The 13,139-nt window shown below is 39.7% G+C and overlaps 1 long non-coding RNA gene across 1 annotated transcript in view; it reads right to left on the bottom strand.

Moving 5' to 3' along the window:
• Positions 1-8,828: 8,828 nt before the first annotated feature.
• The window catches only part of LOC139164638 (uncharacterized), a 203,290-nt gene continuing 198,979 nt past the window's right edge, over positions 8,829-13,139 (bottom strand). The window contains exon 3 of the long non-coding RNA XR_011558669.1: positions 8,829-9,299. This is a non-coding gene — a long non-coding RNA (uncharacterized lncRNA). The remainder of the gene's footprint in view (positions 9,300-13,139) is intronic.

Genomic DNA, 13,139 nt, shown 5'->3' with positions numbered 1-13,139 from the left:
GCAATATGGAGAATTCATATGCACGTCTCTCTTTTAGTGGGCTGACACTGATTAATGTAATATGCACCCCCCCCCCCCTGGCTCCAGAAACAGATCCGGCCTATGAATCATGCGCTATAAAGTTTCAATCGTCCTTGTTAGATGAGAGACTGCTACAAAGACAGCGGGCAAGGGGTGGAGGGAAGCAGGGGGATATGGAGAGGCGAGAGAAAGAGAAGTGGGACTTGTTCTTCCAGGCTTCCATTCTTAAAAGGAAGAGGTTCCCCATTTGGAGGAGACCTTATTCACCAACTCTGCAGGTTTATGTCCACTGGGTAGAAAGGGGAGAGAAGCACATCTGATTAGCTTAAAATCCACCACTTTTTGAATTTCCAGCAAATGTTTCTCAGCAATTCCTATACAGTTGTCTCAAATCAAACCCAATTCCTGTAATTTAAGGCCACTGCATTTGAATATGGAGGCTCCATAAGAAGTAGCTGTGATTATCGTTCTCTGCTCCCCCAATTTTAAGATTGAGGAAAAGATGGGGAGGGGGGCAGCGAACCACAGACAGGAAGTTATATTGGATATAAGTTACTAAGGTACATTGTGTGAATAATTCTTTTCCTGTTCTTGTCCCCATTGGTGAATAACTTGTTCATCCACTCCTGGGTCCCACCTTGGTACTGTAGAATCAGAGTAGAGAAGATGCTTGGAAAACTTCTAGTCCAACCTCTTGGCCAGTGCAGGAATCCTCTTACCATTCTGGACAAATGCTGCCATTTGTCTCCATAAACAGCCTTCTGAGTTGATTTAGGTAAGCATGATGGCTCCAAAGTGAGTCTGGAACTGCAGAAAGTGAAGCTGAACATTATAGCTAGTTCATCACCCTGGCTCTTGTGAGAAAGGACCGTATGTCTCTCCCTTATTACCTTTTTTCTGTGCATAAGTATAGCTTTATAATTTGAAAATTTGGAGGAATTTCAGAACTCATGTCCAGTTCCATTAAAAAACCACCAAATGTGTGTTCCAGTTCCCCGTCCAGTAAATCACATGGGACTTTTTAACACCAAGTGCCAGTCTCTCTCTTTTAAGGTTTAGAGCTTGTTAGTCAAGTTGAAAACAACTTTCAACTCTCCCAGTACTAGTTGGATTCCAGTTCCCATGAACCCTAGCTAAAGTTGCTATTTATTAATTTGATTTGATGCCACTTGACTCCTAACCAGCTCTGGTAGTAATAAAGGCTTGTAAGAATTGTTATTGTAAAACTGGGGAGCCACAGATTTCTCCCCACAGGTTTATCTTGTGAGTTGCTGAGATAAAGCAAAGGGCTGGTGCTATATAGTTGGTTCTGTTGTTCTTCCCTATACTGTATGTTTAATTGCCTCTCCCGTAATGTTGCCAGTGATGACTGGGATATGTGGGGGTTATGGTATAAGATGTATCTCTTTGGGGAAAGGTGATTTAGGTTCTGACTTTTATGTCAAAAGCCTCCCAAAGGCATCCACTTCCAGAGCAGGAGCATTTGTCTCTTGCTAAAGGCTACTTGTCCTCATCCCAGCCATACTAGGGTTAAATCTCTCCCCCCCCCACCCCACTATTATCTTAGCTCACATACAACTACGTTTTGAGATTACAGGTCCTTGTGGAGTGACCACAGTTGTGATTGGCAACTCAGTCATTAAGTGAAGACAGAACTTTGCTTATGATCTTACCAGCTTTCCTTTGTTTTATAGAGCTGCAGAGATTGTAAATGCAAGGATCAGTCACAAAGTTACTTTTTCACTCCTTGTGACTACCAGCAGTCACTACACAAGGCACTAGCTAAATGAGGATTACTTATACAGTGTATAAAAGACAGCAATGGACCCCTCCTGATTTGTGGCCTTGGAGGGTGTACATTCTTTTTGTGTCATAGAAAGCTGAACTTGGTGATCATCCCTTCATCAGAAAGGGTGCTATAAATAACCAACATTTGTTACATGTTTAAATTTTATTACATGTCTGTTTGTTGTGCATTTTAGGATGCAGGAAGTTTCCTTTTCCCTGTGCCAATAGAGACAGTTTTGGCACTGGAGAAGGAGTACTGCCTTATGGTTGCTTACGTAAGCATCAGCGGTGAAATCTACTTACCTTCCCTACTGCCACCGTCATGCAGGCTTTTTCACCCTCTGCACATGTGCAGAAGGCTTTGTGCACATACAGAGGGTTAGAAACAAAAAATGGTGACATTTGGGTGGGTGGAGTCTTGCGCTGCCACCGCTATCTGTTCTCCGAACTACTGGTGGCCACTGTTACTGGTATACAGCATATCCCCCCCCCAAAAGGAAATGTTTGTTGTCCACACTTTGTTATCTCAGACAATCTAGGGAAAACTTTATTATAAGAGACAGAAAGTGACAGAAAAGGGCAAAAAAAAAACCCGAGGTGAGAGGATAGGAAATAGCTGCTTAACAGTGGTTGACTGTTTTCAGGCAATTACAGTACACTTTTTCCAGAATGCCCTTCAATGACAATTTCCAAAATGTATTGGAAAACCCAAAATATTTTAAAAAGAACACAACCCTGAGCTTGCAAAAATTTGAGAAAAATGTGAGCTGAACAAATGAGTAACAAATAAAATGCGGTTTAAATTTAATGAGTAACAAAATGGGTAAATTCTCTAATAAAAGAATTAGGACACAGAGAAGACATTCTTACATGGCTTCTTCTCTGTAACACAGAAATCTCAACTTGGAGTTGTAGTTCTCACATAAAGAACATGCAACTCTGAAGTAGGTCTTTCTGGAGTCAGAGTAGTGGGAGAAACAGAAACAAGAATTAAAAACTCATCCTGATACCATGTTTTTTATGCCTCGAGAAAAATGTGTGCATGTATGTGCATAGGTCTGTGTTTGGAGGGAGAGACAGATAGAAATGCAGATTTTTCTATCCTCTGCCTTCAAACTCGAGCATTAAAAAGACCATGGAAGCTTCCTGCTAATGTTGCATTTTTAGCTGTACTGAGCAGTAAAATAGTACAAGAGAATTCACAGAGTTTTTTCAAAGTACATCATCAAGTAACTTTGCATTAAATTGCAATAAGGTTGTATCAGTTTATTAGGGTTTTTTTTTCATTTAACAAGCAATGTTTTGTTTATATATGAGAGAGAGTTTGACTATTAATCCTGTTCAGTTTCAGATGATTGTCACACCTATAGAATAAAGGAGATCTGTATGATTTGATACTCAAACATACATATCTTTTTATTTTTCACTCAAGGTAAATTCTTTTTTATAATAGTATGAACTGACATCTTCAACTTTGTAGGAAAAATGTTTGACAATCTTGATTTTGTTGAGTAAAATAAGTCCAATGGGTTGGATAATGTTTAATAATCCCTACTTAATTGTGCTTTTTATTTAGTGTAGATCTTGCTTCCACGAAGAGTACTTTAAAATCATGAGAATAAATCTGATTCAATTTAACATACACTTAAACTTCCAAATCTTACTTCATTTATTAAATTACAAATCCTCTTTCTCTCTGTGCATGGGCCTTATCTATATGATAAAAAGTATCTTTTTGCAGGCTGTGCTTTTCTATTTGTATGCTCAATTGCTCATTTTCTCATTTGAGAAATTAGACTTATTTCTACCTATGAATATGAATAAATGCATAACTACAATTTTATTTATTTAAACATAGGTATCACAGGGTTACTGCTCCATTAGTTCTTTTATTTTTACATAAACATTTGTGTCTCTGTATTTCCGTGCACTCAAAAAGCACAATAAAAATAGTAAAAGGTGAATTTTCTCTGCTCGGTATTTTACTATTTGCCACTTACAGGGGAAGTAGTGATTCCCATGAATGTTAATGACCAAGATTTATTAAAAGTTTTGATTTCAGATTAATTAATGCCATGTAAATGTGAGACACACTTCACCTTTCAGGGCAGCAGAGTTATCACAAGTTTACCCAAGTCAATTCCTTCTTAGCAACCACGATGGAAAAAAACCTTGATTCCCCCTCCTTGATATATTTCCAATGTATTGTGACAGGATTTGTGTCTAACTACATAATAATGATTGTAATATTGACCACATAAATAATAAGCTGATTTTAATTCTAAGCTGCCAAAATCAACTGCTTGGATTCAATAATTCTGAAGTGGGTTTTGACTACTTTACTGCTTTCTGTCTAATTTTGATTATTTTATTTATATACTGCCATAATCAAAATTGACCCTTGACCACTTCTACGGATTCCATTAATTATGCCGCACTATGAACACAGAAATCAGCAAAAGAACTCTAAAAATAAACATATCTTTTTCCACCAGTTCAAAAGTGCCTTCTTGTAAAACAAAACAAAATCCAAACTCGGTATTATTTTTAAGAACATTTTAGAAAATTCAGCCTATATTTAGGAAGAATATTTTTTTGGGGGGGGGGATTCTATAAACCTATTTGTAAAAAAAAAGTCCCAATGATTTACCTTTGAGTAAACATTTTGTATAATTGCATTTTATCAAGTAAAATATCAAACCAGAATCCTTTTGCTCCATTCTTGGTTCTACTCTCAAATTTTAGCATGACCCTTGTATGTCTTATTGATCAAGAAGATTAGAGATATGCCTGAAATTGAAGGGATATTTTATTGAGCAAAGTGGTACTCGGACTAAACCAAAGGTCTCCAACCATGGCAACTTTAAGATGTGTAGACATCAATTTCAAGAATTCTAGGAGTTGAAGTCTACGTCTTAAAGTTGCCAAGGTTGTAGACCCCTCGACTAAATTTCTCAGAGTAGATATGATACATTAAAATAATGATAAGGAATTGGTAATGAGGTGGATGGTTGTTCCATAACCACCTATCCAATTTTCCTTATATTGCCTCTTCTGCAGGGAATTAAACCTGTTTCTTTGATATCGCTGCCCCTGCAAATTCTACTTCCTGAACTGGAGAAAAAAAAGGCATTACTTTCCCACCTGTAGAAGTCCATCTGATTGGAATCTCACACCAGTAATGGAGCATCCTCCTCCTTCACCATATCGGAAGCCACAACAGCTTCCCAGCAGAAGAACCAGGAGTGTGTGAGAGGCTACCATTGTCTTATTCTACTTAGTGGAAGTGTTAGCCCTGCTTTTAATACAGAAACAGTTATAATTGTATCAATGTTTTGTATTGTAAATTAGCATTACATTGACAGGGGACTCTTCTCCGGTGCCAGAATATTGCACCATATAAACTTTGCTGCCTCCACTGGTCTGATAGGCCAGCAAACATACGATCATATTGTGTGGTAGCTCCGTGGCTGTATTTTCCTACTAATAGGGTTAGGCTGTCAGAGCAGCAAATTTTGCAAAATCTTTGAAAAGTTCTGGCTTAAGTTTGGTGCAAATGGCTGGGTTGCACTAGTGCATTTTAAACCTGGGTTTTACACTTTTCTGAAATAGCGCTAAAGCCATATCCAAAATTAGTTTGATGACCAACTGATTTCAGTCAGACATCAAGATTCTTTATAACTCATCCTTGCAGAACACATGGGCAGAACCAAGTTGATAATTGGGCTGCTTTGGATATGGTTTAGTGCTATTCCAAAAAGTTTTAAACCTGTGTCCAAAATTGTCCCGACAAGTTCATGGGTACATAAGCAGAGAGTTCTGGCTTGCTCACTTCACCTTCAAATCTATCCCCAATGCTATATAGATACTGTTCTGGCTAATTTGTGTCATGGATTCTCAAGTATGCATGGATAATCCAATGAAAAAAACCCGTGGACTTTCCCACTGTGCAAAACAGAAGCGCTTTGGAAGAGAGGGCTAAAGGTTGAGAGATGAGGGGTTGTGCCCACATTAGCCTGAAGTGGCTAATAGGTGCCACACTTTCAGAGTCACCTGACTGAAATGATGAACAGATTGGTTGGTGAAGCACATCAGAATTCACCCATAGTCAAAGTCCCATAAATTTTAGGGGCAAAACGCCACTTTAATTTAGGGTAACTAAGGACAAGCTGCCTCAGATATCAGTTGGGGATGAGATGACAACATGAGTATATGGCAAAACAAAAAACCCACAACCCTCTGCATTTATTAATTTCCCCAGTATAAAGTATATGAAATATGATGGTTCACATGTTTTTCTTCCCTCCTATCATCCCTGCTGCCATTTTCCTAAGGCCCTCTGACTTAGATTGTAAGCTGTTTGCAAGCAGGGACCTGATGGGGCTTCCCATTTAACTCTGCAAATCACCATATTCCTAGTGGTGTAATATAAACACTAAGCAGACTGCAGGGTGAGGCGGCCAGCCCTGAAACTCAATTCCAAGGCTCTGCCTTCAGGAGCAGCAGCACAGCTAAAGCCCAGGCTTAAAGGCTTCTTCTCAGAAACGGGCTTAAAACATTAAATACATTTGAGCAGTGTGTGTGGGGGTGTTATGTGAAAGAGAAAAACAGAAGCATTTTAAATAAAGGTGCTAGCTGTGGGGCATGTTAACCAGTTCACACAGTGAAGTGATTAACATGTTTATGAATCAAATTAATCACACATTAACTCTCTGGCTCAGTGCAAGTGAATGCCAGGCATGGAAGGCAGACAGGCATTTTCTCTCTCTGACAAACATGGTTTGATGTAGGTTAATGGTTAGACCTACTTTTTTTTGGGGGGGGGGGGGTTGAAAGTGAAGGAAGACACACTGTCTCCACCAGCTTTGAGTTTGTTGGTTTTTGTTCATTTTTTGTGCCTGGGTCTTGAAAATAGCATGGCATAAAAATTAGAAGCTCCATCAAAGAGGGGGGGGGGGTAAAGGTTTAAAGAAAAGAAGATACTTCTGGAAAGGAGGAAAACACAGATCAGAGAGGAAGGAAGACAGATCATCCTGGAATATCTAAAGTTAATTTCATTTGATCAAATTAATATTTTATTTCTTTATTAAAAAGATTTGTGTATCATATTTTCTGCACAAACATAAGATGGTCAAAAGATCTTTCCCACCTTGAACTTGGGTGTTGAGTTCAACACCTTGCCCATTAAATCGCTAAGATGTGTATCATTTGTTTTCTCTTTGATGACTTAGGACAGGGATAGGGAAAGTTGGCTCTTCTAGGATAGTGATGGCAGACCTTTTTTCCCTAGGGTGCCAAAAGAGTGTGGCACATGCTATAACACATGCCCAAGTGCCCACACCCATGTTTCAATGCCTGGGAAAAGTGAAAACAGCTCCCCCCCCAAGAGGCCCTCTGGAGGTTGGAAACAGTCTATTTCCCAACTTCTGGTGGGCCCAGTGGGCTCGTGTTTTGCCCTCCCCAGACCCCCCAAAGGCTTCACTGGAGCTGGAGGAGGGTAAAAGCACCCTCATTCATCCCTCTAGCTCAGTGGTTCTCAACCTTTCTAATGCAGTTAGAATACAGTTCCTCAAGTTGTGGTGACCCCCAACCGTAAGTCTAGCAGCAATTCTCCCAACAGAGAATTGGGGAAATATAAGCTTTTAAGCAAGCAATAATTCACAGTTAAAGCTGTATAGATAACTGAAGGGGAAAGCAGCAAGAGTTGCTATTTTTGTTTATTAGATTTATATCCTACCTTTTCCATAGAAGGTCAGGGTGGTATATTTCACACCCTTGCTTACTATTTTCCCCATAACAAAACCTTGTGAAGAAAATAGGCGAAGGAGTGTCACTCCATGATTTCTGTGGTTGATGGTAGATTCTTCTCCCTAGTGCCAGTAACTTCACCACCACACCACATTGGCTCCAAAGTTTCACATTCAACTCAGGGGTGAAATGCTCCCAATTCACTCATGCCTGAAGCTACTATTTGGGTTCTTTTACCCTCTGCACATGCGCAAAGTGTTCTGTGAATGCGCAGAGGGTAAAAGAACCCAAGTGGCAGCGTTGAGGCTGGTGGGCGGAGCCTCACACTGCTTTCGTGACTGACTCTCTGACGACAGACAGGTATGAGCAAACCAGGAGCGTTTTACCCCTGATTCAACTTCAAATCATTAAGAGAAACTTTGCCTAATTTGATATTAGGAATTCGGAAGAAAAGTCTGTGTTCAGGCGTTAGCCATTAAACTAACTCCTGTGTATAAAGACATGTCTCTTTGTAATAATAAATGGGGATAAATGGGGTGATTATGTCCTGTGCCTTCTAATAGGCACCAGTGCGCGTGCTGATTCTGAATCCAGAATGCTGAGGTAAATGAATGCTCAGTCTGACGTAACAAAGCAGTTGTTTTATTCTTAATCCATGATGGTTCACCAACATGTGAATCATCGCTTGCATTTTTGAATCAAAATACAGTGATTATACTGGATAGTTTTCAACTGAATGGATGAAGTCTCGGCTGAAACACAGGGCGTTTGCAGAGCCAATTTCAGCTGATATGAAGATGCTATCTGAGGTGTGTAATCTGTTAATAGCTCTGTAATGAATTGATACTGACATTGGGCGATGGGAAAACACTCTCCGTAGCAATTCATCTGCAATGCCTCCTTCACACTTACAAGTCACCCCTTGATGTCAGTGATGAAAGTACATGTCTGTGAACTCAGCCCTTAGTTTTTCTGATTACCGTATTCTAGGCCATAAGCTGCAAGTTGGGAACTTCTCCATTGTTTGTTTGTTTTTTTAAAAAAAACCTGCCATGTCTGATAATCAAATGTAATTTCTTCCTGTCTCTGTGTGTCTGTGTATTTTCTATTCTCTTGCCACCACAGTTTTTGGGTCTGTTCCAATGGGCTGCACAAAAGAAAGCCGAGGCATCTGAAGTGTCACTCCACAGCTGTGGCAAAGGAACGGTATTTCCATTTTGTTGATGCTCCAAGCACATGTGTGCAGCAGAAGGTGATATCAAAGGAGCCGTTTCCCCTCAGTTCTGCACATTATTTTTTCACTGCTGTGGTGAATCTTTCTGAGCTCCATGAACCAATAAAACAAGAGCCCCTGTTTGAGTTGATATATTAATATTTGCTGAGGATTTGCAAGGTCGGGGCGAAATGTCAGCAGATTGCTGGGGCAGGACTGTGGGGAATAATTAAACAAATCTCCCAGCACTTCAGCCTCCTGAACATCTTTATTAATCTTTTGGAAACAGTAACGCTGAAACAATTTCTGCTTTCACAACCATAAGCAAAGAGTCAGGAGAAGTTGCCTTAATCAATTCCTTGGATTGGAGATGTTTGCTTAGTGACAGTTTCTTGGCCCCGTCCTTGGCAGATGCTCCGGAGCCAGGAAGGCTGTCCTGGGTGAATTAACCGCAAGCTGCTGGGATTCTCACCTCAAATCCAGCTCCAGGAAAAGCAGAGAAGTGCTGGGGATGGGCTTTGAGGCAGGCCTGTAAGAATGGGAGGGAAAGGCAGTTTAACCTCTGAGAACACAAATGGGCTGAGGGTTGGATCTTGGCATACAAACCAGGGGCCGGGCCTGAATTTGGGTAAGCATTTCAGCATGTTGTGATTGTCACTTTTTTCCAGGCTTTTTTTTAATTTACAGGAAAAACAGAGCGTCGGGTCCTTTTTATTACCGAAATAGGAGGGAGAAAAATACCCAAAGGGTATTGGCCCTAATTTTCCTGGAAGAAATCAATGGGTTTCTGGTTTTTAGCATTCCAGATAAAATGGAGAGCAAAAAGCCGCAGTATGACTGACAAGTCCTTAGACACTTGGCACGTTAGAAATCATTAAAATTAAATGTTCTTTTATACAAACCCTTTAATAAATTACATCCTCATAGCTATTATACTACTTGCATTTATGTCATTGTTGATTCACATTACAAAATTATGGCCCCTCTCCAACATATCCTTGCCACTGTCATTCTGTCTATATCATGCCTGCCTGAAGAAGATCTCAAAGAGCATCTAGATTTTCTTCCTCTGGTATTGGACATTTTAAGGTGATGGAGCAATTATGCATAGAGCCTTTATGCCAAAATCTCCTCAATTTTTAACTCAGCTTTAAGGCACCACTAAGCTTCCAGCACACCTCCCCATATATCATGGCAGTTCCAATGATTTGTCTTATCAGTGCAGGGAACACTTGCTTATTTATTTATTTTAATTTATTTATTTTAATTTATTTATTGCTGTGAGCCACCCCGAGTCTACGGAGAGGGGCGGCATACAAATGTAATAAATATAATAATAATAATAATGATAATAATAATAATAATAATTATTATTATTATTATTATTATTATTATTATTATTAATTATTATTGGTTTTTCACCATCCAGAATTGTATGTCAAGTTAGATATTTTAGAAATTGAATCAACAGCTTAATAAACAAAAATGTATCCACATTGGATTATTATTATTATTATTATTATTATTATTATTATTATTATTATTATTATTATTATTATTATTATTAATGTGTTGGAGAGTGGAAAGAAGTCTTGGGGGAAGGAATAGGGCATCCCCCACCCCCAAGGTAAATTCTTGTGTTAACTCTAGTGACATTTTAATGCAAGTATTTTACCCTTTAGCTACTTTTAAAAAATGACATGCCAAATCCTAATATTGAAAATCATCATTTTTACTACCAAATGGATGCAAAGAATCTCGTTTTCAAGATCAGCTCCAATGTGGATACATTTTTTTGTTTATTAAGCTGTTTATTCAATTTCTAAAATATCTAACTTGACATACAATTCTGGATGGTGAAAAACAAGTGTAAACAAGCATAAAGCCCCATTCAAAGTGATTGTCTGAAAGAACCAGACAGGGGTGGGTTCCTACCAGTGCAGTCTGGTGCAGGTGCACTGGTAGCAGCCCACTGGTGATGTCATGATGAAGTCACCGGCCCAGCGCAGTCAGTGCTGGTCCCTGGGCATCGCTATCTTTTTAATTTTTTTAAAAAAGTTTTTTCTTTTGCGCACGCACAGAAGCCGATTTTCCTGCACTGCGCCTGTCTACATCTTGTTTTCAGCTTTATTTTTCATTTTTTGCTCCGCCCACTCGCCCCTCACTGCCTAAGCTGCCTTTCAAGTTCCCACACGGTGCCTGCCCTTCACCCCCAACTGAGCTGTCTCCTGCTTATAGGTAAGTCACAGTTCTGCTAGCCCTCTCCCCCCCCCCCATCCAGACTGGTGGCTGCATGTGTGCGTCCCCTTCTCTGCCTGGATGCGTTTCCCACAGTTGCCTGGCTTGCAAAGGAAGCCAGGGAGCGGGGAGAAAGAGGGAACCAGTGGCTGCGCATGCATGCCCAGAAGCTTCCTGGCCTGAAAAGGTCCTGAAGCCAAAGCCAGGAAGGTGAGAGGGGCATCAGAGGAAGAACCTGGGTGGGTGCAATGGGGCTTGGGCAGCTGGGAATACTCTTGCTTGCTCGGCCACCTCTGTAGCTCTCTTCCCATGGTTGTTGCAGCAGCCATCTGAGCGAGCTGCTCCCCGTCTTAGGCCCATGCTTCTGCCACCTAGCCACAGCAAAAATTTAGAGTGCATCAACTCCTGGCATTGAGGTGGAAGTAACCAGAGAAATCCAGGCTTCTGTGCCAGCCTCGCAGCTGGCAAAACTTTAATTTTCATGGATTCTGTGGGCGTGGCTAGGTAGCAGACATGGGATTGAGGGTGTAGGCGTGATAGCAAATTGGCCATGCCTACTCAGTCACATGACCATAAAACCACACCCACAAAATAAACCGCGCCCTCAGAGTGGCAATAAATTTTTTTGGAACCCACCCCTGGAACCAACCTGACTCATCTCCAGCCATGTTAGATTATGAGTTCCATAATGCTTATTACATGCATACTAATTACAGGTAAGGGAAGCTCTACTTCAACAGTTGTATGCACCATTATTTTTTGCATTGCTTACAATAATGTATTTTTTGTTTTAAATAATTAAAACATTTTTAAATGATAAAATATTTAAATAAATTTTATTATTATTTAAATTTTGGTGGTATTGCTCTCCTTCAGTGCTCCTCAACTCCATCTTGTGGTTGTAATTTTCCCTGGCTCACTTCCTTTATGAAAAAAGGTTTAGATAATAAGGTTTCTACTACCCACACTAAGATTTGAGATGCTTTTATTTTTCACTTTATGTATAATAGGAATAAATAGAATCGCCCACAACCAGATACCTGTCTCAGAGCTGCAAGCTTTCATTCTGAATCATTATAATTCTATGTAAATATCCAGACTACCAAAAAACCACTGACTTTCCATGAAGTTAGTTGAGAGAGCATCAGAAACCAGCTTAGGCAGGAAATCCTTGAAGAATGCAGTAGCAAAATCCTTCCATATTTTTTTCAAGGAAACTATATGAAGATGTTACCATGAAACCAACTTATTGGAGATGATATACTTTTAGTTGTCACAGTCAGTTCTCCTAGGCATGCAAGGCAGATTATGAATGTAAATCACCTACTCAACAACTAAAAGTATGATACATGACTCATACAATTTTTAATGTACCATAAGTGATGTGAAGTTGATCTGAGTCTGTGATGACATTCATGCATGCAAAGTGTTGTTGAAGTGCCTTTGATTAATGTTTATTTTTTAAACCAGAATAAAATTCCACAGTTGTGAAAAAATATGATAGAACCAGTTTTCATCACCGGGAACCACTGTCAAATTTCTGGTTTATAGTGAGCTTCCTTGACTGCATTTGGAAAAATCTAAGATTCACTGAAGCCAAAGAGCCTGTTTTCTATTTTGTGTTATTCATCTTTATTTCTCTATCCTCTGGCTTTAAAAGACATTTTCTTAAATTCATTAACCCAATGGCATCGTTTAATTTTGCCCTGAATATGAATACAATATATCCATCTAGAAAGTGAAGGGATGACTCATCTACTTACAATCCACCAACCAGTTTTCCTGTAAAAAATTCCATGGAACACTTACTGAAACTTGAGCAGGCACTCTTGGATTGAATTCATTACTTCATCAGTGCTAAACAAATTATGACTGTGGGCAACAAAAGAAAGAAGAAGCAGTGACTTGGATCCAGAGCAACAGGGTGGATTGCCTCCTCAGTTACTGCAGAGTATTGGAACATCCTGGAACGTCTTGAAATGGCAAAATGGTTGTGGGAAGAATGGGGACTGGAAAAGATTCACTGTGTATCCTATTAGTGGAAATCTTTAATGGGATCATGATGCTACAATGAGTATCCCCATTTTATTCCAACTAAGTAACAGAAGCTTGCCAGTCCAAATCTTGGTTC

The sequence above is a fragment of the Erythrolamprus reginae genome, chromosome 3 (genome assembly GCF_031021105.1).
Source record: "Erythrolamprus reginae isolate rEryReg1 chromosome 3, rEryReg1.hap1, whole genome shotgun sequence".
Taxonomy (NCBI): domain Eukaryota; kingdom Metazoa; phylum Chordata; class Lepidosauria; order Squamata; family Dipsadidae; genus Erythrolamprus; species Erythrolamprus reginae.
The sequence above is the reverse complement of the archived record's forward strand: the minus strand, read 5'-3'. Positions and strand labels throughout refer to the sequence as shown.